We start from the raw sequence: 14870 nt of genomic DNA, 5'->3' as shown, positions 1-14870 counted from the left end.
CCCCAACAAGAACTAATAAGAGCTTGGTGCTCTATTACAAGTGTGGGAGATGCGAGCCTAGTGGTCCCAGCACAGAAGTTCATTTACGCAGGGAGGGGACACATGGGAGTGTTGTTGCCTGTTCACAGATGGCACACAGGGGTTTGTAGAAAAGAGGGATACAAACCTGGTACACATTCCTGATGTAGGAAATGTTAATCTGGTTACTAATGGCACATATTTATACAAGGAGGAGTCACTTTAGTCTAGTGCTCATCTACATATGTAGATGTGAATCTGAAGGTGCCAGATTACTGATGGCACATACTTGTTTACATAGGGAGGAGTCACATTAGTCTGGTGCTCATTTACATGTGCAGGATTTGTGACCCTAGTGGTGCCTGGTTACATATCACAGACAAGCTTGTTCACATAGACAAAAAAACATATGAAACTAGTGATGCTAGTTGCAGACGGCTTCACAAGCTCAATTACATAGCAAAGAGTTGCATTAGTCTGGTGCTTATGTACATATGCACAAGTGAGCGGTTAAAGATGGCACACAGGCTCATTTACATACAAGACTGGTGGCTCCTGGTTACAGGCGGCACACTAGTATGTTTACACATGGAGGAAGGTAGAAGCCTATTGCTCCTTTACCTATGGGGGAGATGTGAGCATGATGGTGCCTGGTTACAGATGACACACAGGAGCTTTTAAACAGGGAGAGGGGCTAGGTGACTAATGAAAGCCAGAGTCAGGGAATCTGCAGCATGATGGATATTCAGTCCAACATCCATGGTTCATTATGTTTAACAGAATGTTCTCAGCCCCCGGCTTCAACCATCTTGCTGACATCCGAACCCAGTCATGTGGAGTCTGGTGTTATCTATCAACACACTAATGTACCTATTCATAAATACCATAAGCTCTTCCAGCGACAGCTCCTGTTGGTTACAATCTACACACCAAGTAACAGGAAGACCTTTGAAGAGACCGCTTTCATATGTCTGATTTATCTGGTCACAACATTCAATCACAAATTAACAAAACCAGTATACAGAATTTAGCTCCCCAGCAACACACTGTAAGAGAGATGAGTGCTACTCAAATTTGAACGTTTCCCCACACATATATATATATATGTCATATTAATATACCATCAGAGTTTTGTACCTGGTCCAAGGCAGCCAGTTAACATGTGAATAGGGGTAGATGGTTTCTAAGAGTGAAAAAGGCCTGTTAATTCGTCATGATGTGTTGTTCTTTAGAGTGGTGCATTTCAGCTCATTTTTGTCACAATTTGCAGCGCTGACAATTTCATTTGTGTCTCATTTATTATTAATATCACAGAGCCTTCTGCCTTGACAAGGCCCATTCTAAACCAGCATGATGACAGAACACATGCGTACAAATCAAGAACAAAGGAATGTTGACGTGGTCTGGGAACACTAACAGTATATCCTTTGGCAAATCTTATATGTTTAACTGATGGACATTAAAGAGGGGTATGAAGTGAAATACTGAGAAAACAGTAACCTGGAGAATTGCTACAAATTAATTCAAACTACATAACTAAGGGCCAGATGTAGCAAGCCCTTGGGGACCCCTTCCCTTTTGCGAATGGGTTACCACCAGTGTGTCACTGGTGGTAACTGCGAATTGCTTTGCGAACGCGTTCGCGGTCATAAAGCAATTTAGCATCGCGATGCGAGTCGCAAATAGGAAGGGGACACCCCTTACTATTTGCGAGTCGCATTCACATTTTGCGAGTCGGTACCGACTCGCAAAATGTGAATGAGCATCGCGATGAGCATTTTGCATGGCGATTTTCGCAGTTTGCACCATGCAAAATGCTTCCTACATCTGGCCCTAAAACTGTGTGACTTGGGAGCCTATTATTTCTCAATATAGCCCTCGTTTGTTATTACGTTACAGTGCTAACATTTTCACCTGCACTAAAAGAGATGGGAGTCTGGGGTGTCCGGTCAAAGAATCTTATTTACATACAAAAGGGGAGAGGGGTGACAACCTGTTCACAAAGCACAACACAACTTGTTTATGTAAAATGATTGTATTCAGCACAGGGCAAAGTGATTCAGGTAACAATGTGAGTACTGTTTGACAGGAGTGAGCAGTCCTAGTTGTTGAAACCTGAATGTCTGCAGGCTAGCATCTTTAGCTCTTTCAACTATTTGAGAGAGGACGCTAGTGTCAATATCTGGGTTTTTACTTTTTGCATCTGCAGTCGGTGCAGATTCCACCTAAGACAGTAACCTTTTCAGCGAGGTGGTCTGCTTCCCGGAATCAGTCTGCTTTGCTTTTCCAATACTTCGGTCAGCAAAGGTAACTGTGTCTTCCACTAAAGTGCCCTTAGCTCGCTTTTGTAACGTGGATTGAGCAGAAAGGCCTAAGACTTGCTTGAAGGTAATGAAAAACAGCCGAGGTCACAAATTTCAATACAGTGTAGTAAAAAAGAAACAATGAACTTCAAGATTCAAACAAAGTTTAGAAAAACAAGAATATTTAATAATTACTCAGAAGCAAAATCAAACAGATGTCTGCGATTTAAGGATTATTAATTATCAACAACTACCCTAAAGGAAACAAAAGATACTGTTAGTCTGTTAGTCATGAACTCAAAACCAAAAAAGGGCAAATGAATTGAAAAAAGCAGATCCACTGAATCAATGTTGAAGGCACATACAAAACAGTAGTTGTCATAATTAGCCATGCCTGGGGGGTACTGGTAAGACTCATCTCCGGTGATGATTAACACTGGCATTTGGAGCAAGGATTTGGGCTGAATCACTCTCAGAAGGTGACGAGCTGCACAGAAGTGGCTTGAAGTGCAAAATGACAACAAAGTAGAGTTTGGTCATCAAGTCCAACCTGAATCTACGGCCATGAAAATATGTGAAACTTCAGGCAGTTAAAACAGCTGCCACGTGGTATGAGAACTAGCAGCGTAGTGAAGCTCACCCTGAGGGTTTGAACATGAAACTTGTAACTGTTAAGGTATACCACAACAGGTTCAAAGGTCGATCAACGATTCGACCCTTAGCTCAGTTGTTCAAGTGGAAAGGTAAAATACCAATAAAGGCAGATCAAGGTGCTGATGTCTGAGGTTTTGGGCTTTTGGTGCTTACATTGCAGCCGCACAGCGAGGGTAAAAACTGTTCATCATCTACAAATGCACACAAAGGATAAGAGTACCTTAGAACCAGTAGACAGCAAAGTAACTTTAGCACCCATATGATAATAAACTTGACAAAATCAAGTAAAAGAAGGAGAAAGGAATTAAATACTGATAACAGTGTTAAGGACATTGAAATATTTTATGATAATAGCACTGTAATATCAAAGAGATGTGATAAGAGTCCCCCATGAGGCCCAACGAAGTAGCAAGTACAGAAATAATACTTCATCTTATTTGTTGCTGCTTCTTAGTCAAACAAATGCCTTAGACAAGTGGTCTGATGTTAAAGCAGGCTCTTTCGATGTGCTCCAATGGCAGTCCAAGTACCAGCATCAACTTCAGATACCCTGGAGACTATTTGCAATGGCAGTTTACACCCATGAGTAATCTACTTTTGGCTCTTCACCATTTACGAGTGTAAAGTTATTCAAAAGTGCAGATTTGCAGGACTCCACTCCCTGAAACGGTAAGTGTAAGTTACTATCACCAAAAAGGAGCAGTAGGAAGCCCAGTAAACCACCTGGCCACCCACTAATACTGCAACATCCTCCCATAGAATATAATGGATGCAAGAGTTTAAGATAAAACTCTATAGGAACTAATCTTAAATTATAATTTATTTAGCATTTTTTTAAAATTCAATAGAATATCAAAATATATGTCCTTTTCATATATATTTTATGGTAAAATATGTTTATAGATTTTAATCTCAAACTAAATGTGACTAATTTGTTCTTAATAATTTCAATTCATTGTATACATACCTTTTTGTGAGTTTGAGTTCATATAAATAGTAAGCAAATACAAACATTTTAATTTAGGTATTCTTTAAAAAAATCGTTAAAAACATCAATTAATATAGTTAAATTCATTAAATATGTACTTAAAAAATGCTGTAGCATTTTATATTTTGTTTGCATGTAAAACAATATATAAATATACCCAAATGCATATATAAAATTACAGTTGCATTGATATTTAACACAAATGTATATTTTTTTTAATTTAATTGACTTTTTAAATTTTCCCCTATACATTTCCTGGTGGTGGTGATCTCTCTACAGTAAAGCATAGGGAGAATTACAAAAATGTAAGTATGAAAAATATTACTACCAATATTTACATGTTATAGCCTCAATAACATATTTTTAAATTTAAACTCAGTTATTTCACATATATTAAATTTAAACTTTTTTAAGCTTAAATTGAAAAACTTTCCACCTAAAGTAACATTTATATCTTTAATTTTGATGTACAGAATTAAAGAAAACTCAATTATACTATATAGCTATATTGATTTTTAACTAGTTTAACTAATTCCATTTAGCATTATTTCCCATGGGGTTTTATTCCAAGTCCCTACCTCCACTATTTTCTCTGGGATGTTGCTGTTGTACCAGTGATTGGCCATGTGTGTCCTGGATGTACTCTAACTCTCAGCTGGAGTACATCAACAGCTCTTTTTGGGTCCTTTTTGCCTGCAGGTACTTTACTTTAGAAGTTCAGTTTGTTAGTAGTAATGGGCTTACACTTTTGAAAGTGGAAGCATGTCCCATCTGAATTCCCTCCAAGTATTTTCCATTTTCCAGTCACTCCCATCTGTTCCTCTCACATTTACTACTAAATTGTACACTTAATTGTACAGACACTGCAGTCAGGGCAGAGATCTACAGACAGAAAATGATAGGAGAGGCGGAATGTCCATAAGTAGGTTTGTGAGTAGCATTTTGTAGTACTTTAGACTCTACTGGGTGTATCTGATGTGATTCAGCAGAGGGGACACTGGTTCCATTAGTAGCAATAAGGAAATGGAAAGAGACCACTAAAGTGAGTCTTTGCAATACTAGGCTGTGTCCCCTTGCAACAAAATTGTTTAGGACTACTTAGGGTGGTGCCAAGAATAGTTTACATATGGCTGTCCCTGTCTGTAGTTGCACAAAATTTAGAGAATGAGGTAGTGGAATGTTGTAGAGAGTAACAACCAGTCCTTCCATCATCTTTAATTTTTCCCATTGATCAGCCATAAGTGGCACAGACATGAACAGACGTTGGTCCCATAGGGACCTACAACAAAAGGACTCCTGCTGCAGCTTACTGGTGAGGCTCATTAAGCCTGGAAACAGTTTGAGGTTACTTGCATTGCAGAACATAGGGACATGGTCTCAAAGTTCAGGATTCAGTGGACCTTCCGGGTCACAGCAATGGTTCATTGGCACACTGGGAGCAAAACACAATGAATGGAGTGAATCCACAAATAATTACTAAGGAATTAGACTAATTGAAGCAGGTTCATCTCTCGGTGTGTGCTTCTCTCACAAGACAGTTATTAGGACAATCAATGGCTTGAGACCTTTGTGGCTGCTTCATGTTAAGGCTTTGCGATGTCAACCCTACTCCCCAGGGATGACAGTGAGCATGTTTCTTTTTTTTACATTGCCTTTTTCATGTACATAGGTTACATTTACAACTGAAAGTTTTATCACATTGAGAGCACTGATATATTTTTTTCTGATTGAGGTTTTTCTCATGTTGAAACAAGACTGGCTTTCAGACTGAATCTTTTCTGCATTTATTGCATTGATAAGGTTTTTTTCCAGTGTGAGTTCTGTCATGTCTAATGAGGTTTTTTTCCCAATTGAAGCATTTCCAGCACTCAAAGAAATACAAGGTCTTTGCCCTGTGTGAGTTCTCTCATGCCTAGAGAGAGTTATTTTCTGACTGAAGTTTTTCCAGCATTCAGAGCACTGATACATTTTTGTCCAGTGTGAGTTCTCTCATGTTGAATAAGACCAGATTTCCAACTGAAGCTTTTTTGGCATACAGAGCACTGATATGGTTTTTCTCCGGTGTGAGCTGTCTCATGTTGAACAAGACCAGATTTCTGACTGAAGCTTTTCCAGCATTCAGGGCACTGATACGGTTTTTGTCCAGTGTGAGTTCTCTCATGTTGAGTTAGACCAGATTTCTGACTGAAGCTTTTTTGGCATTCAGAGCACTGATATGGTTTTTGTCCAGTGTGAGTTCTCTCATGTTGAATGAGAACAGATTTTTGACTGAAGCTTTTCCAGCATTCAGAACAATGATAAGGTTTCTGCCCAGTATGGGTTCTCTCATGTCTAGTGAGAACAGATTTCACGCTGAAGCTTTTTTGGCACTCAGAGCACTGATAAGGTTTGTGTCCAGTATGGATTCTCTCATGTTGAATTAAACTTCGTTTCTCACGAAAGCTTTTCCAGCATTCAGAACACTGATACGGTTTTTGACCAGTGTGAGTTCTCTCATGTTGAATGAGATCATATTTCTGACTGAAACTCTTTTGGCATTCAGAGCACTGATAAGGTTTGTGTCCAGTGTGAGTTCTCTCATGTTTAGTAAGAGTCACTTTTTGACTAAAGCTTTTCCTGCATTCAGAGCACTGAAATGGTTTGTGTCCAGTGTGGGTTCTCTCATGTTGAGTGAGACCAGATTTCCAACTGAAACATTTTTGGCATTCAGAGCACTGATAAGGTTTGTGCCCAGTGTGAGTTCTCTCATGTGCAGTTAAACTGGATCTGCCACAGAAACATTTCTGACATTCAGAGCACTGATACGGTTTTTGTCCAGTGTGAGTTCTCTCATGTTGAGTGAGAACAGATTGACGACTGAAGCCTTTCCAGCATTCAGAGCATTGATACGGTTTTTGTCCAGTGTGAGTTCTCTCATGTTTGGTAAGACTCACTTTCTGACTGAAGCTTTTCGAGCATTCAGAGCACCGATATGGTTTGTGTCCAGTGTGGGTTTTCTCATGTTGAATGAGACCAGATTTCCAACTGAAACATTTTTGGCATTCAGAGCACTGATAAGGTTTGTGCCCAGTGTGAGTTCTCTCATGTGCAATTAAATTGGATCTGCCACAGAAACATTTGTGACATTCAGAGCACTGATATGGTTTTTGTCCAGTGTGCGTTCTCTCATGTTGAGTTAAACCAGATATCTGACTGAAACGTTTTCGGCATTCAGAGCACTGATATGGTTTTTGTCCAGTGTGAGTTCTCTCATGTTGAGTGAGAACAGATTGACGACTGAAGCCTTTCCAGCATTCAGAGCACTGATACGGTTTTTGTCCAGTGTGAGTTCTTTCATGTTTAGTAAGACTCTCTTTTTGACTGAAGCTTTTCGAGCATTCAGAGCTCTGATATGGCTTGTGTCCAGTGTGGGTTCTCTCATGTTGAGTAAGACCAGATTTCTGACTGAAACTTTGTTGGCACACAGAGCACTGATAAGGTTTGTGCCCAATGTGGATTCTCAAATATTGAATGAGAGAGGATTTGTGATGGAAACCTTTCTTGCATTCAGGGCACTCATAAGGTTTTTGTCCATTGTGAATTTTCTCTTGTTTAGTGAGGTGGGATTGATAACAAAAGCTGGTCTCACATTCACAGCTCTTTTTTGAGATGTCTGTATCTCCATGTAGGGGTTGTTCCTGGATACATGCCATTTTAAGACTGAATCTGATTCCAGAGTCTACACTTGTTACATTACACTCAGCATTAACTTCTGAAAAAACACTTCACATACTCTGACAAACATTTGTACTTAGCTAATGATAGCTTTTATCTGGAGATCATTTTCCCTACCATTAAGGCAGCCTATCTAACTTGTCTTATACATTTTCACCTAGGAGCCCTTGCATTTATCAAGATGTCTCTCATGGAGCCATTTTCTCCAAGTGATGTCTAGGAGAAGTCTCTCATGTAGAATTAGACTTATTTTGTGACTCCAGTTTATCACATTTGATTTCAGAGTTTTAAAAGCACTGAAGGTTCTTTGGGGTTTCGTGCTCACATGTTAGATAAATTTGTTCATAGAAGTAGTGATCAGGGATTAGGACATGTCACACAGTTTTTCTGAATTATCAATAGACTATAGAGTAGAGTATCGCAGTACAAGCGTTTTATTCCTGTGTGGCTAAAGCCACAGCAGATACATGATCTACTTTGGCGGGCAGGGATACTTTGAAACAATTTGGATCAACCCAAGAGACAGAGTTGGTGGAGAAAATCTTTCTACATTAAAAATGATAATACAATGACTTTACTGTAGTAACTACAGGAAAGTGTTTTCACAATTACTTTCTTTTAAACAATGTTTTCTCTCCTCTTAAATCACAGAAAACATAGACTAAATACTGTTCTTTTAAACTAAGGTGATTGGCCGTCCTGACAATTCTGTCACAGCATGTGGACGGATACTGCTCTGTTTCAGAGGTGTTCCTCATATATCATCCAATCAATTTTACAGCACTGAATAGTCAGTTTATAATTGCACTGCATGGATATCAACTGTTGGCAATTTTCTTAGTTCTTACTACCTTGAAATGGTAAATTTGGTAATTGCTTCTGGTCATTTCACTTTGAAGACTTGACAATTTATAATTAACATAAAAGATTTGAGAAATCACTTTGACATTCAGCAGTTTCTCCACGTCCCTCACCATTCCTGGTGCAAAGAATATGCTTCTGTTTACAGCTCTAGAATGTAGAATGTTTTACTTTCTTCAAAATAATCCCATTCATCGTGTTGCATGAAAGTACATTTCTTTTTTGGTTTGTGTTTCAGTGACCTGTAGAAATAGAGTTAGAGATTGTAAATGAACACACAGAAATAATATTTATGACCATTTTCTTTGCAGAAAGAAGGCATTTACAGTAATGAGGTAGACAATCAATTTGAATTGCATTTCTGACAGGGGTAAAACAGCTCTTGAGCACTGTGTAGATAGGGAGTTTGGAACCCAAGGTTGTGAGTGCACAATTAAGAAAGAAAAACAAGTTATGCTTACAGTGCAACATAGATTCTTAAAAGCATCCAACACCAACAATTTGTTCTTTGTGTGGAAATGGCTGGCATCACAGTAAGATGTGCATAACACCTTTATTGAATTATTAGAGATTGTTTACTTCCTTGCCCACTTAGAGAAGATTCATCTGTTCCTTATTTCAGCGATCCATGAAGGGGCATTTTATTCAACAAAGGAATTGTCCTTGTTGTAATCCTTTCTTTAAATGCAACTTTCTGCTGCGGCTGCGTCCAGTTAGCTCAGTGGAATTCACAGTTCCAAACTGTGGGGAAGATCAGGACTTACTTGGTGGCCGGGAAATTGTCACGCTCCTCTAACAGGGCCTAGTCACTGCAATACAAGAAGCAAAAAGGAAAACTAAGATCACAACAGTAAATCAAATCAAAAAGGGACAAGAAAAAACAAACACAGAAAAAAAAGAGGAAAGAGAAAGCTAAGACTATCTTCAACGCTTATCACAGAGATACATCACAACTCCTGAAGGTGCAGGCAAGACAGAAAAGGACAGGAAGGGAGGACGTGACAAATCGGAAGTCAGATCCAGGGAGCAAAGACGCAGAAGGAACAGTCGAAGGGAGGAGAGTATTGTATTGAAGAGGAGGAGACGAATGTGCTGATAGTCAAGGAATTGCTGGGCAACATGGGAGGCAAGAGTTCAAAGCCCTGTGCCTTCCAACCCAGGAAGAGACTGGACTTGCACGAGGACCCCACCATATTAACAATTCTGAGTAATGTGGCACAGTCTGGTGGGAACCAGGGTACGCGGATGGTCAGCCGCATCAGTGGGAACACAAAAGTTGAAAGGGGAATTTTGCGGTACCATGGGGAGGCCGGACACTGCTAAAACACCCTGCTTGGCAACGCGCTTCACCAGAGAACACTTACTTTTCCTAGGAGTCCTAGTGTAAGAGGCAGAAAGAAGAAAGCATTGCACTATTTATGAAGCTGGAGAATTTTGCATGACCCTGGAGTATACTAACTTTTTAAAGGAAAAATGCTCAAAGCAGCTGGCATTAGAAACTAATAAGGAAGAGGACCATGCAAAAGTAATGTATTTGTTGGTTTAAATTCATTTTTTTCTATTATCACTAGCCATATAACTAGAGAATAGTCTGGAGAGGGAGCCAAATTCCGGAATTGAACAGATATAAAAAAAACTGAGAGAAAGTCTAGAGAGGAAAAAGGGGAAAATGAACTGAGGGTCATAGGAAACCTTACCTGATGTTTATTTATTTTTTTGCTCCTTCAAGTGTGGCAGCCATATGACCTGGTCTGTCCCCGAATACCTTGAAAGGAAGTGAAGAGATGCTTCAACCAAGAGCTTATTTGCATCAAACATGAATCACACTACATCCCATCTTCCAAACAACAGTCCTAAAGATACAAAACAAAGGAACTCTTGTTCTCTACAAAACCACTGTAAAGCACTTTTGGGCTATAAAAAATAGACTTTTGTCAGAAAAACCTTTATATTCTCCTAGTATCGAAGACCAAACGCACAGTACACATCTTCTTCCAAATCCAAACCTTGTGCTATAAGAACACAAAAGAACCATGATCCCTTGCTGAACGAGATCCCAGTGGATATACTTTGCACCCATAGGCTGAACAAGGTCCACGTGAACATACAGCAGATTAAAGTCTTCCTATATAATTGTGTCCAACCTCCATAAATCAGCCAACCACTCTTAGATTTACAGAAACATTGCTCTTTGAACAACTGCAATTCAAGTTTAAGCTGATTCAGCATCCAAATGAATCCTGAGAAATGACAGCAACAAGGCATCAATGCAAATCCAATTTCTGTTCCTAAGGTGAACCAGGAGAGCAAGGGAGTCAACCCATCCAAAAGAGCACTGAAGATGGATGGAGGCAGCAGGTCATGTCAGCAGGTTAACATGTCAGTCAAATGACTAGTGGGTGATGTTGGGAGTCAGCAAGTCAGATGAAGGACATTCAGGATGACAGGACCCACAGACAGTCTGTTGTGATAGGAAATAGTCAGTGAGCAAGTGAATAGGATGCAGATTGGATGACAATGTGCAATTAGTGACCACTGGCCTAGAAGGGTAAAGACTGAAGTAATGCCTTGTATGATGGATGGTTGCCCATTCCATGGCTGGCAACAGTGAATGGAGGCCAGCATGGCTTTCCAGCACAGGGCTGGGCAGGTATATGAGTGGAGAGAGAAGCTGTGCCAGGGCACACCAGTCATGCCAGTATCAATGTTTGTATCTATGTATATTGTATTTCTATAGCACAAACCAGCCAAAAGACATCAGAGTGCAGCACATGGTCAAAGACAAGCAAATAGTTAGCGAGTGATAAGAGAGGTAACTGGTTTGTGGACGGTCAATGCACTTGTGATGTAGGGTTCTTCAAAGAGGTGCAGGATTTGGGGCCATCCTAATGGATACGGGGATGCTGTTCAAATGTGGTTTGCTCACCTCTTATCCTTTTGAGTCTCTGATGAGGGGGCATATATGAACCTGTTGAAACCAATGGAAATGGGGATTAAACATTTTTTTGATAGAGAGATGTTTGTGGGGTGATCTCATTAATGTGGGAGCAGCGTGTTTGTGTCCCCCTCAGAAAAGGGGCAAGGATAGGAAGGGTGATGGGGTAGATTAGAACACTCTAGGGCAGTCATGTGGGATTGGAATTCAGGGGCTTCCTGACATTCTGACAGATGAGGTTAGGGAATGTGCCAGAGTGCATGGCTTCTGTGCAGCCCAAGTGGTGATGGGACTGGAGCCAATGCAGTGACAAGCAGGAAGTGTTCAGAGGTCCAGCAGAAAGAAAGGCCCTATTATGTCTGTAAGTTCTCTTGACACATGAGCATGTAATAGATGGCTGTATCCAGGGAACTGTGTGGTCAAGAGGGTGGAGGAGCGTGACACTAGTTTCATATGCGCTCAAGGATGGGCAAAATGAGCAACATTTAATGGAAGTACTACAAAACATTAAATTATGCATGGTCCGTTTTTTTGGGGTCAGGTATAGAATATTACGCACCAAGTACCAAGTGGTGTCAAAGACATTATAATCTTCCCGACAAGGGACATATGCTTTACAAAGAATTTGAATGCGAGAAGTGACTCCATAGAGGCAGAGTGGGCGGGGCATGCATCACTAACATTATGCAGCCCCACACAAGTTGAGGAGCTACATATATGCATGGCACACAACAGGGGCAGCTGGGGTTAAATGGTGAAAGGGGCATTTCCCCTACCAAACTGGGGCAAGAAAGAAGAGGCAAAGAAAGAAGACCGAGCAGATGGAAACAAACTGCACTTGCTGCTTAGTCACAAACCAGTTTTAATCTATGTTTTTTGGGGGATGGGGAGGGTCTAGAGGAATGACCTGAGGCTGCTTTGTGCACATTGCCCTTACCAAGGTCTTCCTCGACCCTGGAGGCATAAGCCTGGCCAGTGACGACAAGTTGTGGGCATCATGGGTTTTGCTTTCCAGGAATAGGCAATCCTATGGGGTGTTATTTACAAAGTCCCAGGGTGGGTTTGGAACACTACCATTGAAGTAAGTGGCTGGGGCAGAGGCTCGCTCATGGGCACGATGAAGGAGTCACTGATCTGTGCCTCCCAGCAACAGCTGTTGTTTCTTCACCCTCGTAATTGTGATAGGTGGGCTGGGGTCAAGGGAGGAATCCAGCATAACTTTGTTTGAGGCAGTGTAGAGAATCCACAGGGTCGTGCTTTTTCAGTTTTTCACCAGTAGAGGTTCGGCAGGGGAGCAGCTTCACCACTTTATTTTAAAAGCCTTTGAGAGTGGTGTGTCTGAGTGATGGCTACACTTTGTGCTTTTCCCTCTAGACAGTCACAAACAAAGAAAGGATAGGTAAGTCTGAGCACCCATATACCTACATGTGCATTCTGATGGCCGTGCCTGGGCGGAATGGAAGGGAGGGGCTAACACTTCACTTGAATAGGTAGCGTCCTGTCTTCCACATAAAGGGTTGATTTACCCCCCATAGCTAGGCTGGGCAAAAGGAGATCTGTGCACTTGAGAGAGCTGCTGTGATACCACCACCACTTCAAAGGCACTTTTGGGTATAAGTGCTGGGTCTCTGTACAGACACTGCTGGAACTACAAATGCACATTGCCAGAAGGACTGCTGTGCTGCTCCAGGGACTCAACTGGACTGCTGGCCTGGAAGGTCTGCTTTTCTGTTTGTTGCCCTGCTGCCTGTTGGTCTCTGTCCTTGCTGAAGGAGTTCTGAACTCCTCCTTTTCTAGCATGTGTGCTCCAAAGGCTTGTTGGCTAACATTCTGTTGCTTCAGACCCAGGGATATCAAAATCTCTACCCCTGCTCCTGTGTCTGGCTCACTGGAAGTTGGCCCAGATACTTGCAACATGGATTTTGACGCATGTCCTTTTTATGTGTAATCTATGTAAGCAATGCATAGCCCCCATCGTCTTGTCTGCGGAACTGGCACATCGCCATCGTAGTGTGGAGAAGACAGATGCATCCCACACTTGCGGGACCTGCATCAACACATCCTACAACGCATCTCGCTCTTTGTGACCAGGAAAGTTACTTTGTTCACCGGGGCATGCGTGGGTCCTTCAGCCGGCCCGTACTCCTTTGTGAGCGGCCTGAACTTTGTTTTTACTCTGCTCCAGCACAACCAAATAATCTGCTTTTACCACTATTTGCTTCAAAGCACTACAGAATTTTGATTCCTTCCAAATCAATATCTTGACTTGTATTTGTAGGATTTTTATAGTTTTGGGCTTTATTTATAAAATCGTGATTTTTTTTTCTAAAACTGTGTGGAGTCTTTTTGTGGTGTATTCATTGTGTTAAGCCTGACTCCTGTGTGTCAAGCTACTGGGGGGGGGCAGAGGCTATCTTTTAGTATGTATCTAGTTTACCCTGACTAGAGTGGTGATCCCTGACTGGCCTGGGCGCATACCTCAGCCAACCAGGAAATCCATTTCTAACAACTGATTAAACCCGGCTGCCCATCTTGCAACTTGTGTGATCCTAGGCAAATATATTATTTCAGTCTATTTTAGTACATTGTCACATATCAGATCACCTTCTAATAAGTGAGTTTAAGATGTGCACTGTACAAATATTTTGTGTTTGCTGTAATAGAATATAATGTTCCGCTATGTAGTCTAGGCCACAATTAGGGTGCACACAACTCCATTGCCTCCTAGTTAACCAATGGTGTTGTCATCAGGGCGGGAGTAGAAATATTTCAAAATTCATGTTTAAAATTTCTCATTTTAAATAAATGTCTCTTAATGTGGTAATATAATCTGAGGTACTATGCGAAACATTGTAGTGTGTTAAATGCGTATGAGCTGTGTATGTGGTTTTCTACATTACTTTCTGTGGGAAAGTGTATCAACTTACTAGTTGCCCATGATCAGCCAAGAAGCTTGTTATCTTCACAGGCCAGCTGAGTGTAGGGAACAGACTGTATCAGTTGGATGTATTGTCCAGTGATCCCTAAACAGCTTGGATTGCTGTAGGCAACATATCTCCTGCAGTGCTGAGGGAGCCCCCTGCCTGGGAGGTGAGACAATGTTGTTTCTATCTCCTTCCACTCACCCCTATGAAAGGCATCCAACAGCTGTTTCTGTAACTCTTGAGAGGACTCCTGCATCGGGCGGTTGGGTTTATCACTGCTTAGAATGCTCAAGGCGGGCTCTGCTGGCAATTAAAGACAGCTCACCAGTCCTCGGGAGCCAGTGGTGTTCCTACAGCCCTTAAATCTGGCAGCATCTTTATTTTAATAAGAATGAGGGGCGGAAATACATTTATCCTATTTCTCCTGTTAGACCAGGGCAGCAGCAACTTGTCTGCAGTGATGTTTTCTTGGA

At 41.2% G+C, this 14870-nt stretch overlaps 1 long non-coding RNA gene and 1 pseudogene across 1 annotated transcript in view; both read right to left on the bottom strand.

Annotated features, from left to right (window-relative positions):
* Positions 1-2401: 2401 nt before the first annotated feature.
* The window catches only part of LOC138301486 (zinc finger protein 271-like), a 230495-nt pseudogene continuing 218026 nt past the window's right edge, over positions 2402-14870 (bottom strand).
* LOC138299232 (uncharacterized) overlaps positions 9073-14870 on the bottom strand; it is a 31904-nt gene continuing 26106 nt past the window's right edge. Inside the window, exons 2-3 of the long non-coding RNA XR_011204725.1 lie at positions 10236-10303; positions 9073-9347 (exon numbers count right to left, since the gene is read on the bottom strand). This is a non-coding gene — a long non-coding RNA (uncharacterized lncRNA). The remainder of the gene's footprint in view (positions 9348-10235; positions 10304-14870) is intronic.

The sequence above is a fragment of the Pleurodeles waltl genome, chromosome 6, assembly GCF_031143425.1.
Source record: "Pleurodeles waltl isolate 20211129_DDA chromosome 6, aPleWal1.hap1.20221129, whole genome shotgun sequence".
Classification (NCBI taxonomy): domain Eukaryota; kingdom Metazoa; phylum Chordata; class Amphibia; order Caudata; family Salamandridae; genus Pleurodeles; species Pleurodeles waltl.
This window is presented reverse-complemented; position numbering and strand designations above follow the sequence as displayed.